Source organism: Neovison vison, chromosome 1 (genome assembly GCF_020171115.1).
Source record: "Neovison vison isolate M4711 chromosome 1, ASM_NN_V1, whole genome shotgun sequence".
NCBI classification, from domain to species: domain Eukaryota; kingdom Metazoa; phylum Chordata; class Mammalia; order Carnivora; family Mustelidae; genus Neogale; species Neogale vison.
The window spans coordinates 20743830-20758789 of NC_058091.1; the positions used below are offsets into that span (position 1 = coordinate 20743830).

Sequence of the window (14960 nt, forward strand, 5' to 3'; positions counted from 1 at the left end):
TAACTTCACTTACAAGGACAAGTCAGAAACGATTCAAATGTACTATAAAAAGTTTCTCTTTTCTCTTTACCTGATACATAAGTGATGTGATCACCTGACAGAACCTCATTGTTCATTCTTTAACTCATTTAAGAAAAGACATGATTATTATAAATCTGTACTTCATTCTCATGAGTCTTATAGAATAGAATCTTTATTTTTCCTTCTGACAGTCAACTAATTAGTTATTCCAGTGGCATTGATTTCTTCCCTAAATAAACTGGGCGTCTTCAGCCCAAAAGTTTAAACTTAATAATTTATTCTTATTATCAGAAATTATATCTTTACTACTTCTGCTTGGGCCTGATGGGAGCTATCAGGGGTGAAGGGGTGCCATAAAGCCCCATCCAACCCCTCCAGCATCCCTTTACATGATTCAGTCCAACCATCTGTGACAGGGAACCCTGTATACCTCTCTAGTCTGACCAGAGCTGGCCTCTTGGGTTGCTGAGGACAAATTCTTCTGCTGGTTTGGTGGTGCCCTGCTCACAGGGAGAATCTAACTCCCTGAAATGGCCTCTTGTAGTTCTGCCGTCCTGCCCTCTCACTGTGTGGTCAGTAATTTCTTTCTCTGGCCAAGTGCCTTCTGTGCTCATCTCTTTTTCTGTCTGGCTGGCTTCCTCCTCTTTTCTTCTGCTCTTTACTCCCCCTGCAGCAAATAATAAAACAAGCAACAACCAAGCCTTGCTCAAGTCTCCCGAACTTGTGGGAGTGAAGCCAGAAGAAATAGGGCCTTGCAGGCAGGGGAAGCAGATGGGTCAGTGGTACCTTCTCAGAGCACCCCTCTCTTCTCCCAAGAGGAATGAAGGCCACAGTCTGTCATAAAGTGGGCTTGGTTTCCTAGGGAACCAGTGTTTTCTGATTCCCATCCTCCTCCCTTGTGCTTGGGCTTTGTGCACTAGCTTGTTTAATGCATTATCCCACCATTTGGAACGCTTTAATTTTTCAGACAATTGACTCACAGAGAATATGGTAGCGTGGAAGGATCAGGACTGTATTTTAAATCTATTGTTACCTTTGTGCACAAGCTGCCCGGCTTGTGCCTCATGCCGTGCAGAACAGCCATAGCCACAGGAGAGCTATGGAGGGGAGGAAGAGTCACTCTCCCTGCCCCCACTGCCCCCACATTTCTTGCTTTTGAAAATAAAACTCAGCAAAGACTCCCACAGCTGTTTCTTAGCAAGTGGGCTCCACACAAGTGTGTGCTGGCTTTATCATCAGCCTGTATTATCTAGAGGGAGACTTGGAATCCCCATTACAGAATTTATGTAATTTGGTTACAGAGGTGGACCAAAAAGGATAATGCCCTTTAAATGCAACAAGATGACTAGAAGTACCTCTTCTGTGCAAGGCATTGGATCAAGCAAGGTGCTAGTGGTTCAAAGATAAATTTAGAGGAGGTTACTGCCCTCAAGGAGCTGACTCTTTCCCTTGAAGCAGATGGTATGGTAAGTTCTGTAGTAGAAGTACAAGTAGAATGAGTTTAATTCCAGTGGAAGAAATTGGGCAAGAACTTCAGGGAGGGGTTTATATTAGAGTTGGACCAGAGGGACTGGTTGGTTCTCCATTCTTGCAGGTGGACGTAAGAGCACCTAAGAGGGAAGAAACAGGGCACGTGAAGGCCCGGGGGAGGGGCAAGTGCCAGAACAACAAGTGCTTTGGTAAGTCTGGGCGTGAAGGAGGAAGAAGAAATGGAAGATAAGGTTGAGGTGGTTTTGGAATAATAGTGGGGGGCTTTGGGAACAAAGCTGAAGAGTTTGAGTTTATGTAAGTCAGTGTTTTTTTGTTTGATTGTTTTTATTTATTTGTTTGTTTGCAATGCCACCAGGCCCTGAGGCTCCTAGGAGCTGGTTCAGAAACATTGCAGGATAGAGGTCCAGAGCAGCTCTTCTCTTCTCCATTTTGTTACTGGAGAATTGTCTTTCTTTAAAGAGTATTCCACTTTAAGAAAAACTGAAATCCGTTGGTACATGCAAAAGTGACCCATTCATTTTTCCAGTCAATTAACAAATATATTTTAAGTGACTCTTACATTCTTAGTCTTGCAGTGGGTTCTACTGAAAGACCATTGAAGATTTCCAACTTGTCGATGGCACGGTAGCAAGAACCACTGGGTTAGAATCCTGTCTCTGCCACCCACTGTTCGTAAGACCACAGTCTAGTCTCCTGATATCTGTGGGACCGGTGTCTCACCTAGGAAACACAGGGCTGGACTGATAGGTCATTCCCAGCTGGGGCATTCTAGGAGTGACATGATCAGAGCTATAATTCAGAGCTTTCATGCATGTCAATAGAGTGGAAAAAGGAGAGGCCAAAGTCAGAGAGGCCAGTTAGGAGGTGATAGCAAGAACTTCTGTGAGCCATCCTAAGATTCTGCGTGAGGGCTTGCACTGATTCCTTCAATAGACAGGTAATACTCAGTGCCAGCCACTGTGCTAAGCATTGATAATATAGCAGCGACCAAAATGAAGTCCCTGCTTTCAGAGTGTGTTATGTCTAGGAGGCCGCAGAGGAACTGGGAACATGGGTGATAGATTTAGGGGTGTGGTTTGAAACTCATGACAAGGGGTAATGGTTGGAGCTTTGGAAGCATATAAGGTACCAGGGAAGAAAAAGCAAAAAGGTTTCGAGAGAAAAGAAGACCTGAGGTGATAGAACCTAAGAACATTCTGTGGAGAACCAACTAATTTCACTCCATTATAGAAATTGAAAGCACCTTCTTCATCAAGCCAACACAGCAAACCCGTCCTCAAAATATCCTGTTGTGGCTAAGAAGCTATAACACACAGAAGAGATAATGTCCAATTAGACGCCCGGCCTCCTTGACTACATCACTGCCATATATGAAGCAAAATTACACCAGAGTCCTATATATGGTTTTCTACAAGAGAAGCACTATTAGGTCTCCTTGGGAAGGTCTTTTATAAATACCAGGGTATGTAAAAATGCTATAGATGACTACTTAAGTTGCTAGCCCCTCAAATCTTTTCCTAGACCAGCTGGTGCTTTTTTTTTTTTTTTTTTTTTTTTTAACTTTTCCCCGAGTTATTGGAGTAGATCCAGAAGCAGATTCTGAGATCCTCAAGCTTTTCCTTATTTACCCTGCCAGTAATTACATGTCACAGGTTGCCTTCCCTACTGGAGTTTGAGGCTAAGCAATTAGTCTCCCATTGTCTTTACAGGAAATGACATCCATGTGGCTTCTGGGGAAAGCAACTGCTGACCACTCTGGTTAAAACAGTTTGGAAAGTGTTCAGCACTTCCCCTGGCTGATCACTTAAACTGGCTGATTTAGAAAGCTTTTGGAAATGCGCAAAGCAAACAAAGGTTGTCAGAACCAAAAATCCTCCTGGGTCAGTTCCCCCGCACAAAACAAGTCTCTAACCTGTTGCTCTAGTCCCTCAATGCACTGACTTGTCTGGATTCTTCAGCACGTGGCTGAGCCCAAAGTCTAGGGGTTCTATTATTTTTATAATGCTTTATTGGGCGCTGATTTGCTGGAAAGATGCTTTCCAGCGGCAGATAATTGAAAACCCAACCCAAGGAGGCCTGAGCAATAAGAAGTTTACTGGAGCTCCACTGGTTCCCCAGACTTCAGGATTGACCTGATGGAGTCACCCCAACTTCACTTCAGTAGGGCTTTTTGTCTTTACCCTCCTCTCTGAGCCAGCTTTATCATTAGACTGGAGCAAGGTAGCTACAGAAGTCCTAGGCATCCCATCCACACAACATTCAGCTGGCCTGAACTGAGTCACATGCCTAATCTTGAACCAATCACTCTCAAGAGGAATGTGTTCCCCTTAGATCAGTGCATTTGAAACCCTGTGGACACACAGATCACCTGGGGATCTTGTAAAATAGTGTCTGATTCGGTAGGTTTGGGCTGGGGCCTCAGAGCTGACGTTTCTCAGAAGCTTCCCGGTGGTGCTGATTCTGCTGGGTGGCACACCACAAAGCCTTGGGCCCTTCGGGTCCCCACCCAGCAGCTGGAAGTGCTGTCACCTGCCCCTGAGGCACGGTGGCTGAAGGCACATAGGGGTCTGTTAGGAAGAAGGGCGAAGGAATGATTGACCCATGCATGTGAGGACTGTATTAGAGGTATTTGTTCCCAGTGGTAATGAGAATTTTGACATTAAACTAGGAGCTGCACAGGGTCTATGTAGTAGAAGCAAGAAGTTCGTGCAGGGCAATGTGTTTTGTGGGACTGCCTATTAGTATCTTATTATTTATGAGGATATGTATGTCGTAATTCTTGAAACAAAAATTCAACAGTCATGTTGCCCTCCTCATTATCATTCAGTTATTTTTATTTAATATCACATATCTAGTGTGTCTCGAAAAGAACAAATTCAAATGAGATGGATGTAAATGTCCATAAGTTTAAAAAGCGTGTGCCAAGCCCAGCCTTTGATCTGAGTGAATGTGTCATCTGTCTTAGTTCTCGGGGAGAGAGAGGACACCCCTACTGTCCTCAGAGTCACTTGATATGATGTTGAGCATGAAAAATGCTGCCAGTGGTGGATTTATGCCAAAGCAAATGGTCACAGTGCCTTTATGAGTGATTATCAGGGGAGAAAATCATTATGCTCTCACCATTTGAAAAGGAAGAGCTATTTTGTGGGGGTTTTTTTGGTAAGTTTACTTATTTAAGTGACCTCTACACCCACCTGGGGCTCAAATCCATGACCCTGATATCAAGAATCACATGCTCTTCCTACTAAACTAGCTAGACACCCCCTATTGTGTTATTTTTGAAGTTTTCTTAATAAAAGATACGCAGGAGTCCTGGGCTGCAGCTGTTTAAGGGAAAAGCTGCTGAGACCAAAGGACCGGTGTTCGTCCCTGGGTAGGTCCGTCGTAGACCCAGTGGGGCTACCTTGTTAAGTAGATGTTAAGTAGACCTTCCTGAGACCGTCTCTTTGGTGGGATTTTAATCTCTGACATCATATGCAAGGATGGTGTCACTTAGGAGTGAAGATGACATTTCAGTTCCCGATCTACGGGAACCACAGGCTCACATCCGTAAGGCAAATGGGAAGCCAAAGCAAGTCTTCACTGGCCTTGCCTACATAGGGCACCAAGGTGCCCCTACTTAGGAAATCAACCAGATATTTCTCATCTTTGCAAAACCCGTGAAAGGTTGAGAGATTCCCAGCTCCTCTCTACCAGGTGGGGAAAGCTGCTGGACTCAGTGCTCTGTGAAGGCAGGAACTGTGCCCGCATCGTGCAGGAACCCCAGTGGGACGGCGTGACTGGAGCGCTGGTCTGTTCCCGGGACACGTCAGTCAGCAGCCCCAGCGGCGTGTCCACACTCAAAAGAGAAGTGAAAGAAGAGAACACTTTGTTGCCTAACTTCAGGAATTATACTCAAAACATGGAGTGTTTAGGAGTCCTGTCTACATATTTAGGACCTTACAGCCTGCCAAAGGGAGGTGAAATCATAGTCATAATAGGTGATGGGGGGAGGGCGGCAAGAAAGCCCTTAGACTCACTGATTGATTCAAACAGTGCCGGCCGCACACCTTCCGGCCTGTGTGTGCTGTGAGGCAAAATGCTATGAGCCACGGGAGGAATAAAAAAACAGCACCTTCCCTTAACAGCCTAAAAAGCAGGATACAGTAAGTGTATTTCAAATATCTATATCAAGTGAAACACAATTTTTGAAAAGAGAAAAAGAGGGGTAAGATCATAACCATTGGAAAAATTAAGGTAGAAAGGGCTCAAGGAGGGGCACCTGGGTGGCTCAGTCAGTCAAGCATCTGCCTTTAGCTCAAGTTATGATCCCAGGCTTTTGGGATCAAGTCCCGCATTGGGCTCTTTGCTCAGCAGAGAGCTTACTTCTCCCTCTGCCTCTGCCCCTCCCTTCCCCTCTGCTCATGCTCACACACTTGCTCTCTCTCTTTCTCTATTTCAAACAAATAAAATCCGAAAGGAAGGAAGGGTGAGCAGACTCAAGAAGAAGAGGAGAGTTAGGCCAGGCCTAAAAGCAGGAGCTCATAACCTGAGTCCATGAGTGGAATTCAGGGCTCTGTGAATTTGGATGGGGGGGGGAAATTGTTTTCACGAACTCTTAACCAAAATCTAATATTTCCTTCTATTACAAAGTAGCATTAGGTTTTTTCCACCAATAGAAATTATGGGTATTTTCATATTACATTTTGGTTATAGATATCCTAAAATATCATTTATGCCCAAAAGTACTTCAAATTACAGTAATTTTTAGACTTTTGATGGAACTTATTTAAATATGAATAGAAAGACATCATAATCTTGTTATATATTTTGATAACTATTTATCAATATACTTCTTTTGAATCCTGTTCATTTGTTGCATTAATTTCAAGCATTTAAAAACATTATTCTGAGAAACATGTCTCTAGACTGCTATGGGACAAAAAAGACAAAGAGCCCCTGCCTCAGAAAGTGGCTAGGCCTCCTGCCCGCAATTCGGAGACAGAGACACTCGGGGGAGGAACTGGCATGCTGCCCATGGGCTCAGGCAGGACAGGTGACGGGACACTACAGCTTCCGGTGGGAAGCTGCGGGATAGAGCAGAGGGGAGCTGGAGCCCCAGGCTAATGTAACTTCACACGTAAATTTGTAGGTCACGGGAAACAGTGGAAGGTGTTTCCACAAGGCTTTAAGCTGTGTTTAGGAAGAATGCCTTCCAGAACCATGAGAGCAGGATCGGAAGGGAAGAAACCTGGGGCTAGGGAACCGGTTTCTTCAAGGAGCTATGCCAGCTGTGTAATGAGAAGACGGAGAGAGGCGCTGAGTTCCAGCACACCCGCAGGACTAGAAGGGCAGGCTGAGGCCCTCGTTTACCGAGGAGGTGAGGAAGGCCGGGTTTGTTTTCAGGCCTGGCTGCTTAGGAGACAGATAATAGCTCCTTGCATGCACTAAGTGTTTACGACATGCCAGATGCTGTTTTAAGCCTTGCTCTGTGACATTTATATGTTATTAAATTTATCTCGTTTAATCTCCATAACCACCCTGGGAGGTCAGTGCAATAATCCCTGTTTTACAGATAAGAAAACGAACTCCAGAAATGAAAGGTGAGGGTCTCACAGTCAGCAAGGGAAAAGAGAGTGTGTTATTGAAAGAAGTAGGGAAAAGAATTGGTTTGGGGAAAATGTCTATGAGTTCACTTTTAGATATTTTTGCATTGTTTTGTCTTCAATTATTTTAAAGGGCTAGAAATTCAAATAAAGTAGGAGCAAAACTTCTGGTTTATTTCATCCTCCAGAGTTTTATTTATTTGTTAACTTACAAATTGTTTCCATCTGGGAAAAACAGAGAAGAAGCTGGCAGTAAGTCTTTGGTACGTGGATGAGGGTCCCAAATGAGGAAGACTACGGGGTTTCCAGAAGCAAATGACTTCTGTTCAGCGATGTATTTTTTTCCTTTTGTCGTGGTTTGTTTTTCAGGACCGGTCCAGCAGCTGTAGAAGAAGACATGCGGTGTATATAAAGTTTGTGATAGTTGGGGGAAATTTTGGTAAGTGTTGCTGCATTTAATTCTAATACTTTTTGTCATAAGATGGTGCCCCAAAGGGTAGCCATTGCCTCGCTTCATGCATCTTTTAAATCTGTGCTTAACTTAGACAAAATGGGATTTTATAATTAGATGTGACATTCAGTTGGTACTTGTTGACAGTATGACATTTTTTCTTGTTGTTGCTGATGTTATTAAGAAATTGGGGGTTGTCTAAGGTTCAATAAGAAGTCTAGATTTAGGGAAGCTTCTGGACGCAGGGTAAAGAATACCCTTGAGAGTTAACCTTTTGGTCTAAGTAAGCCACGGAATGTAAGCGTGATGAAGGGCAGACCAGTAGGGTAACAACAGCGACAGGAAGTCTCCCCCACAGGGAAATCCTTCCGACCTGTCTGTTGAAATGAGGAATGGGCAGTTAGCTGTTTGGGGAATGGGAAACGGAAGGGAATCGAGAGCTGCGTCATGTGTGGGAGTCAGTTCCACCAATGACAGTGGCCCAAGAGACCAAGGACATTAAGTTCGGCAACCACCCAGAATACCTTGCTAGCAGTAGTAAGAAGAACAGTCTTCAGGGTCAGGCAGCCTGGGCTAAAATTTAAGTTCAATGCTAACTGGTTGGTATATCACTCTCTGAGCCTCAGTTTCCATGTCTGTAAAACGAGGCTTGTAATGTCACCCACTTCGTACGGCTGTCGCGAGAGTAAACTGAGCGAGCTGGTGCTGGGGCACAGTTGTGGCTCAGTAAAGCAGTTATTCTTGAAGACAGGACAGCCTTGTTTGGAAACGGGGCCTTTCTCACTGAAGTCAACCCACCCAAAGGTGTACATATCTCCCAGCACGAGGGCCACTGGGGATGGCACACCACCTTTACTGTCCCAAGGGATGTCACAGTCAATCACCACAGACCGTCCTCCAGAGTCCACTCCATAACACTCTGTGGCAACCCCAGGACACCTGTCATCTTCTCGCCTCCTGTTTACCCATTCTTAGAGAGGCTTGGCAAATTTAACTTCCCTTCCTGCCGCCTCTGCAGACAAGTGCAGTTACATTTGTCTGAATTTTGTTCAGTTTTGAAGTGAATGTTACTTTTAACAAAAATAATGAGAAGGAAAAGAAGAGTTGGGAGCAGTTACCATATTTAGGCTTTAGTTTCCAAACCTTTCTTCTGATTTTTTTCATCTGTGCTTACTAGGTACCCTTCGCAGAGGTCCAGTTCTTGGACTAAAACTTTTGAGCTTTGACTAAAAAAATTTGGCTCTGGGTAAGGGCTTTTATCTGTGGTTGGAAGGAATCAACCAGTTCACTCACTGCGGATGGGCTGGTGTTTAAGATTGGTGTCCCTAGGTGGACCCCTCCGCTTTCATAGAATCGAAGAGACAGCCATGGCCTCAGGGCTTGTCTGGCCCATTCTCCCACCAGCCAAAACAAGGTCTCTTCTACAGAAGCTGTGACAGGGGAGTCCGAATTCTCTCAGAGGTGAGGAGCTTGCTACTGCGTAAAGCAGCATACTCCAAGTAAAGAAAGCAGTTAAGGGACACAGGAAGAGTTTAGGGGGTGATGACATCGTTCTGGATCTTGGATCTGTGGCCATATTTATACAACTGTCTGTTTCATGAAAATTCGTAGAGCTCTATGATAAAAGGGTGAATTTTGCTCTGTTAATTAAATCTCAGTTTTAAAATAGGAAAAATAAAAAACCAAGCAGTTAGACAAATACCTGGATATTTAGCTCAAATTGTTAAAAAGAAAGCAGGAAGAAAGAAGGGAGAGAGGGGAGGAAAGCAATCTAGTCCTTACGTTGAATGGTATGTGCTCCGTGAGCCGGGAACTTGGTCTTCTTCCTTCCTCTGGTCCCAGTGCCTAGACAGTGCCTGGCACCTAGAAGGCCTATGATAGGTACTTACTGAGCCAACTATGCTTGTAGTCACGTTCTAAACAGAGAAAAGTCTACCCACTCTCTCACAAACCAGCTCTTCAGGTATTTGAAGACCTCTCCATCATTCATCATCTCTTCTCTGGGCTCCACTTCATCATGTTCCATCCTTGTACTGTTTGCGTCCTGATGTTATTTCCCTCTCCCTCCCCACCCTGCCTCTCCAGCATTAGAAATGCTGCCCCTAAGGTGATCTGGCCCATGAGCAGTACAGAGGGCCATTGCTTCTATAGAAAATGTCAATAGCTACCAACCGTAATCCTCTTCCTTTGCAGTCGGTACTGAGTGCCTGGTAATAGATTGTGAAGGATTTCTTAACAGTCTAAGAATGGAACTCCTCAAAGTAGGGAGGATAGCCGTCCGAGAGATAGGGCGACAGCAAAACCATTCTCTCTTAAGTGTCTTGACTGAAATGAGGCCAGGCCTTGCCACCCTTTGTTGAAGACAGGAGTGGTGCTGTTTATAAATCTTTCAAGGTAGCACTGTGTCACAGATCCTAACAATTCATTATGAATCATAGGAAGTTTAAAATTCTTAAAACATAAACTTGTGAGTGCCTTAAAAAAATCTAGATTCCACCTCCTCCCCAGCCATGTCACGGTGAGATATATAAATACATAAATATAGAGAGAGAGAGCTGTGGTTCTCAACCCGAGTTAATTTTGTTCTCCCAAAGGACATTTGGCAATGTCTGAAGACATTTTTGGTTATCACAGCTGGGGGTGGTGGGGGGATATGTGTACTGACACCTAGTGAGTGGAGGCCGTGGGTGCAGCTAACTGTCCTACAGGGCACAGGACAGCACCCCCCACCCACAATGATCAGGCCCAAGGTATCAGTGGTGCTGACACCGAGAAACCTGATATGGAAGTAATAAAAAAATTCAAATATCAGAAGTACTTATTATTTTGAAGGTTTAAAATTTTACATAGTTTAACATCTAATTATATGTAAATATATAACTAGAAAACATAAAGAAGTTTGGTCAGAGAATCATAGGCCTGAAAGGTCTTGTAAGAGGTTCTCTCTCTCACACCACTGCTAACTCCAAGCGAGAACTGATTTAAATGAATTCAGAGAGACCGTTGGGTGTCTGAAGGCTTACGCTGATGATTGTCAACTAAAAATGAGACTCTCACATGACCCCCACATTCACACAAAGGAGGTTGTCTCCAATTTTAATTTCAGCCCCGGCTTCTTCAGAAGTGCCTGCCTTTCGATGGTCTCTGAGATGAAATGGCATTTCAATCTGGGCTAGTCCTTCCTTTTGAATCAAGGGCAGTGATTCTGTTGTGATGAAAATGTGCTTAGGGAGGAGGGAGATCTCATTACAGATGATTGAGATTGGGTATTTTGGTACACAGTGCTGTTTATTTGCATCAATTTCCTAGTGACACCACAGTCTGGTTTAAATGTAAGTTGTTGAGAGCTTCTATAGCCCAAAGACGGCTACATTTGCTGAAGCAGGGAGATTAAAGCAACATATGTCAAGTTGTGATATAGGACAATCCACTTGAAAAGACTTTAATTATAGGGCTTATTTTGGGAGGGTAACTGTGCTTTTTGTGAGGTATATTTTGGGATCCACTAACCCAGCTTCAAGGCCAGTAATATCTTCCCAGAAAGGGTGTGGCTTGTGTTTGTGGCCATAAATATTTTCCTACCAAAACCTTTGGTATAATATTCTTTTCTAGTTTACTACCAAACATTTTTCTTTTTCTGATAATCTTTCCCTTTGCAAGTATGCTATGAAAATGCATTCTGGAAACATGGAGAAGAAAAGGATAAAAGATCTCATTTCAGAAGGCCAAGTCCAGAGACTTAGGGCCTTTACATTATCAGTCTGCTGTGTTTAAGATGAATAGAATTTGGGGCGCCTTGGTGGCTCAATGTGTTAAAGCCTCTGCCTTCGGCTTAGGTCATGATCCCAGGGTTCTGGGATTGAGCCCCACATCGGGCTTCCTGCTCAGTGGGGAGCCTGCTTCCCCCCTCTCTGTCTCTGCCTGCCTCTCTGCCTACTTGTGATCTCTGTCAAATAAATAAATAAAATCTTTTAAAAAAATAAAAAAGATGAATAGAATTTGGAGAAATGTTCCAAGGCTGAATAGTAAGCAGCATTGGGTGATGCTGAATATTTAATGTAAGAAATGATAGAAAAGCTACACATTTATCACTTCCTGATTTGCCAGCACTGCCTCTCCAGCCCCCAAGGAATTGTTGTGGGCCACCTCATTGCCCTTTTATCTCAGCTGACAATCTAGAGTGGGTATCTGTTTGCACATTTGCTCTTCAAGACTCGTGCCTTTCCCCAGCTCTGCCTTTGGTGGCCTCCTCCACTTCTCTGCTAATACCCGAGGCCTTTGGCCTTCTTCAGCGGAAGGGTTGGAACTTTCTGCCCAGTCAGCATTTCCTAGTCCTCATTTGACAGCAAATGATAAAGGAGAAATTAGATCAACAAAATAAACTCACTTTTCGCTTACACAATGTGTGGGGTAGGTGGGTGGGGAGGAGGAACAGAGGTCGAGTAAGAATAATTTTTTAACCCAAAAAAACCAACCACACCTGAGGGCAGAGAAGCACTTTCACCTAAATTCTAAGTCACAGAAGCAATAAAATGAGAGCAAGAATGTTCCATGAGGGAGTTTTGGGAGGGAGGGTTAAAGCAAAGCTTCCTAACGGTAGAAGTCTCTGGAGAGGTGTCCCTGTTCTCCCAGAGGCGGCAGCCTGTGCCTGGATCACCCAGAGAGAGAATTTCAGAGTGTGGGTCCCCGGGCCCAGTCCAGATGGCTAGAATCCAAACCCCTGTGGCAGGTGTGTTCTTCACGCCACTCTCCAGGTGGCCCTTGTCCATACTAATATGCACCACTGCCCAGTCTCTAAGATTCTTTTCCATAAGCATGGCTGAAAAATGCAAAGAACAGATCAGCCATTTTGAAGGTCAGAACTGCGTGATGCTCCTTGCTCTGCTGTGCGTGGGAGGGTAGAGCACCATATCGTTACCTCGTTTTCTTGATCCTTGAGTTTATTCCTTGCTCACTGAGGGACGCGTCCTTCTCATTCCAGGTTAGTGTGGGGCCATCCTAGCCAGATTCTTTGAAGCTGCTTTGAGACTATGTCCTTCTTGTCTACTCCAGTAGTCCATGAATCTGCTGAAAATTTACACTGTAGCGTGGGTGCCGTAAAACCAGCATTTCCCACTTATGGAGAGGAAACACTTTCAGAATAAGTAACTGTTGCATATTCTAGTACATGCTGGACAGCTGCCACTGTGTAATAAATCCCACCTGGGATACAGGTATTGGGACCAACTCTAGAGCCCTGCCTCTAACTATGCGGCTGCCTGTGTAAATGGGTCTCGCGATATCATTTGTAGAGTTAACAGAAGCTTATAAGGAGCTGCCGCACACTTGCTCCTCCCAAATCACTTCTTAGGTGGTGGAACAGGTATTATCCCCAGATAAAATCTGCGACTCCGAGTGTTTAGCCAATGCCTTAGGAGGCATTTGGGAGTTATGGAGTGTTTTTTTGTTGTTGTTTTTGTTTTTTTAAAGTTATTTATTTATTTAACAAAGAGAGAGAGACAGCGAGAGATGGAACACAAGCAGGGGGAGTGGAAGAAGGAGAAGCAGGCTTCCTGCCAAGCAAAGAGCCCGATGCGGGACTTGATCCCAGGATGCTGGGATCATGACCTGGGCCGAAGGCAGATGCCCAAAAACTGAGCCACCCAGGTGTCCTGGGGTTTATGTGTTGTCCTCCTCTCAAAGACTGGAGGAGCGTTGGCATGCAGTTGGCATGGGGAGTCAGGTAGGGAGGGTAAATGTCCTACAGTGTCTCCCACAGTCCTGCCCAGTGAAGAGCTGTCCCTGGCATGGTGTTGGTTGCACCCTAACTCAGTAACACTGTTCTGAATTTGTAGGGCTAACTTGTGCAGTTGAACTGTGCTTGTATCTATGCTATCTGAATCCAGGCCCTTGATGGCCCCCTCCCTGTTAAAGGCATCATAGAATGAATTCCTGCTTCACTGGGAGCTCTCACTGCATTAAAAATCGAATTCTGAATGATTGTTCTTTGGATTGTGCCATTGCTACTCTGCACCAGAACACAGCCACAGCATACTCTGTGTGGAAACAGCCTTTCTGAAACCTCAGTGGCCCGGGTTGACCAGTACCCTGTACCTGTCAGTCTCCTATCAGGGCCTAGCACTGGTCAAAAGAGCGCCATCTTGGGAAAGGATCACAGCCCAAAAGGATGCTCCGCCTGGAGCCTTTGATCCAGTCTTACTGGCTTAAAAACCATCTAGATAGGGAATTGGGTGTCAATTTCAGGAGTTTTTGATGTGATATCTTAGGCTTTGTACCTACCTGGTGCACTTCAAGAGCCTGCTCTTGGAGGTTTTTTGAAGTTTGATTTTGATGTTGGCTAACAAAGCAGCCAAAACAGTGGCTACTTCAGTTTGAATGAGCACATATGGAATTTATTAAAATGGTAAAAATGTAACCATATTGAACGAAGCACACAGTGAAGCTGACCTGAATAAAAATGTCGAGAGGATTATGAAAAGAGGAGGTAGTGATATTACATTATTTTTTCTTTCTTATTATTTTTTTTCTTTTATCTCTCTTCTGTTTCTTTCCCAACTTTTTTTTTTTAAGATTTTATTTATTTATTTGACAGAGAGAGATCACAAGTAGGCAGAGAGGCAGGCAGAGGGAGAGAGGGAAGCAGGCTCCCTGCTGACCTGAGCCGAAGGCAGAGGCTTTAATCCACTGAGCCACCCAGGCGCCCCCCAACTTTTTTTTTTTTTTTTAAAGATTTTATTTATTTATTTGACAGAGAGAAATCACAAGTAGATGGAGAGGCAGGGAGAGAGAGAGAGGGAAGCAGGCTCCCCGCTGAGCAGAGAGCCCGACGCGGGACTCGATCCCAGGACCCCGAGATCATGACCCGAGCCGAAGGCAGCGGCTCAACCCACTGAGCCACCCAGGCGCCCCGCCCCCCAACTTTTTATTCTTAACAAAGCCACTAGTTTAGGAGAATGATAAAACCAACACCTACATGCCCTTTACCTAGATTCACTAATTGTTCTGAATATTTTTTCAATATTTGTTTTCTTTATTTCTTCTTCTTCCAATTATTTATACATATGTATTTCTATGTATTGCATGTAATATATATGACATACATTATATAAATTTTTGTTGTGCCATATTTGAAAGTTGCAAACATCTTGGCACTTTACCTCAAATATTTCATTGTGTATCTCCTAAGAACATGGATTCTTCTACATAACCACAACATTCTTACACCTAAGAAGTTTACAGTGATTCCATGATACTGTCTAGCAGCTGGTCCATAGTCAGACCTCCCCATTATCCAGGCTGCATGTGATATAGAACGTCTTGAGTTCTGGCCTTGCCTGTCTCTTCATAGTGTTGGTCACCTTACACCTTCTCTCTTCCTGAAAATTGTTAGATTGAGAGGCTTGGTATTAGAT

The 14960-nt window shown here is 44.3% G+C and overlaps 1 protein-coding gene across 5 annotated transcripts in view; it reads left to right on the forward strand.

Moving 5' to 3' along the window:
• The window catches only part of FYN (FYN proto-oncogene, Src family tyrosine kinase), a 208910-nt gene that overhangs the window by 85387 nt on the left and 108563 nt on the right, over positions 1–14960 (forward strand). For 4 of the 5 annotated variants that reach the window (XM_044244352.1, XM_044244332.1, XM_044244323.1 and 1 more), the window contains one exon: positions 7467–7536. The gene's annotated coding sequence lies outside the window, so the exon portion shown is untranslated. Of the gene's footprint in view, positions 1–1615; positions 1701–7466; positions 7537–14960 lie in introns of all 5 variants that reach the window. The other variant, XM_044244340.1, reaches the window with a different exon arrangement.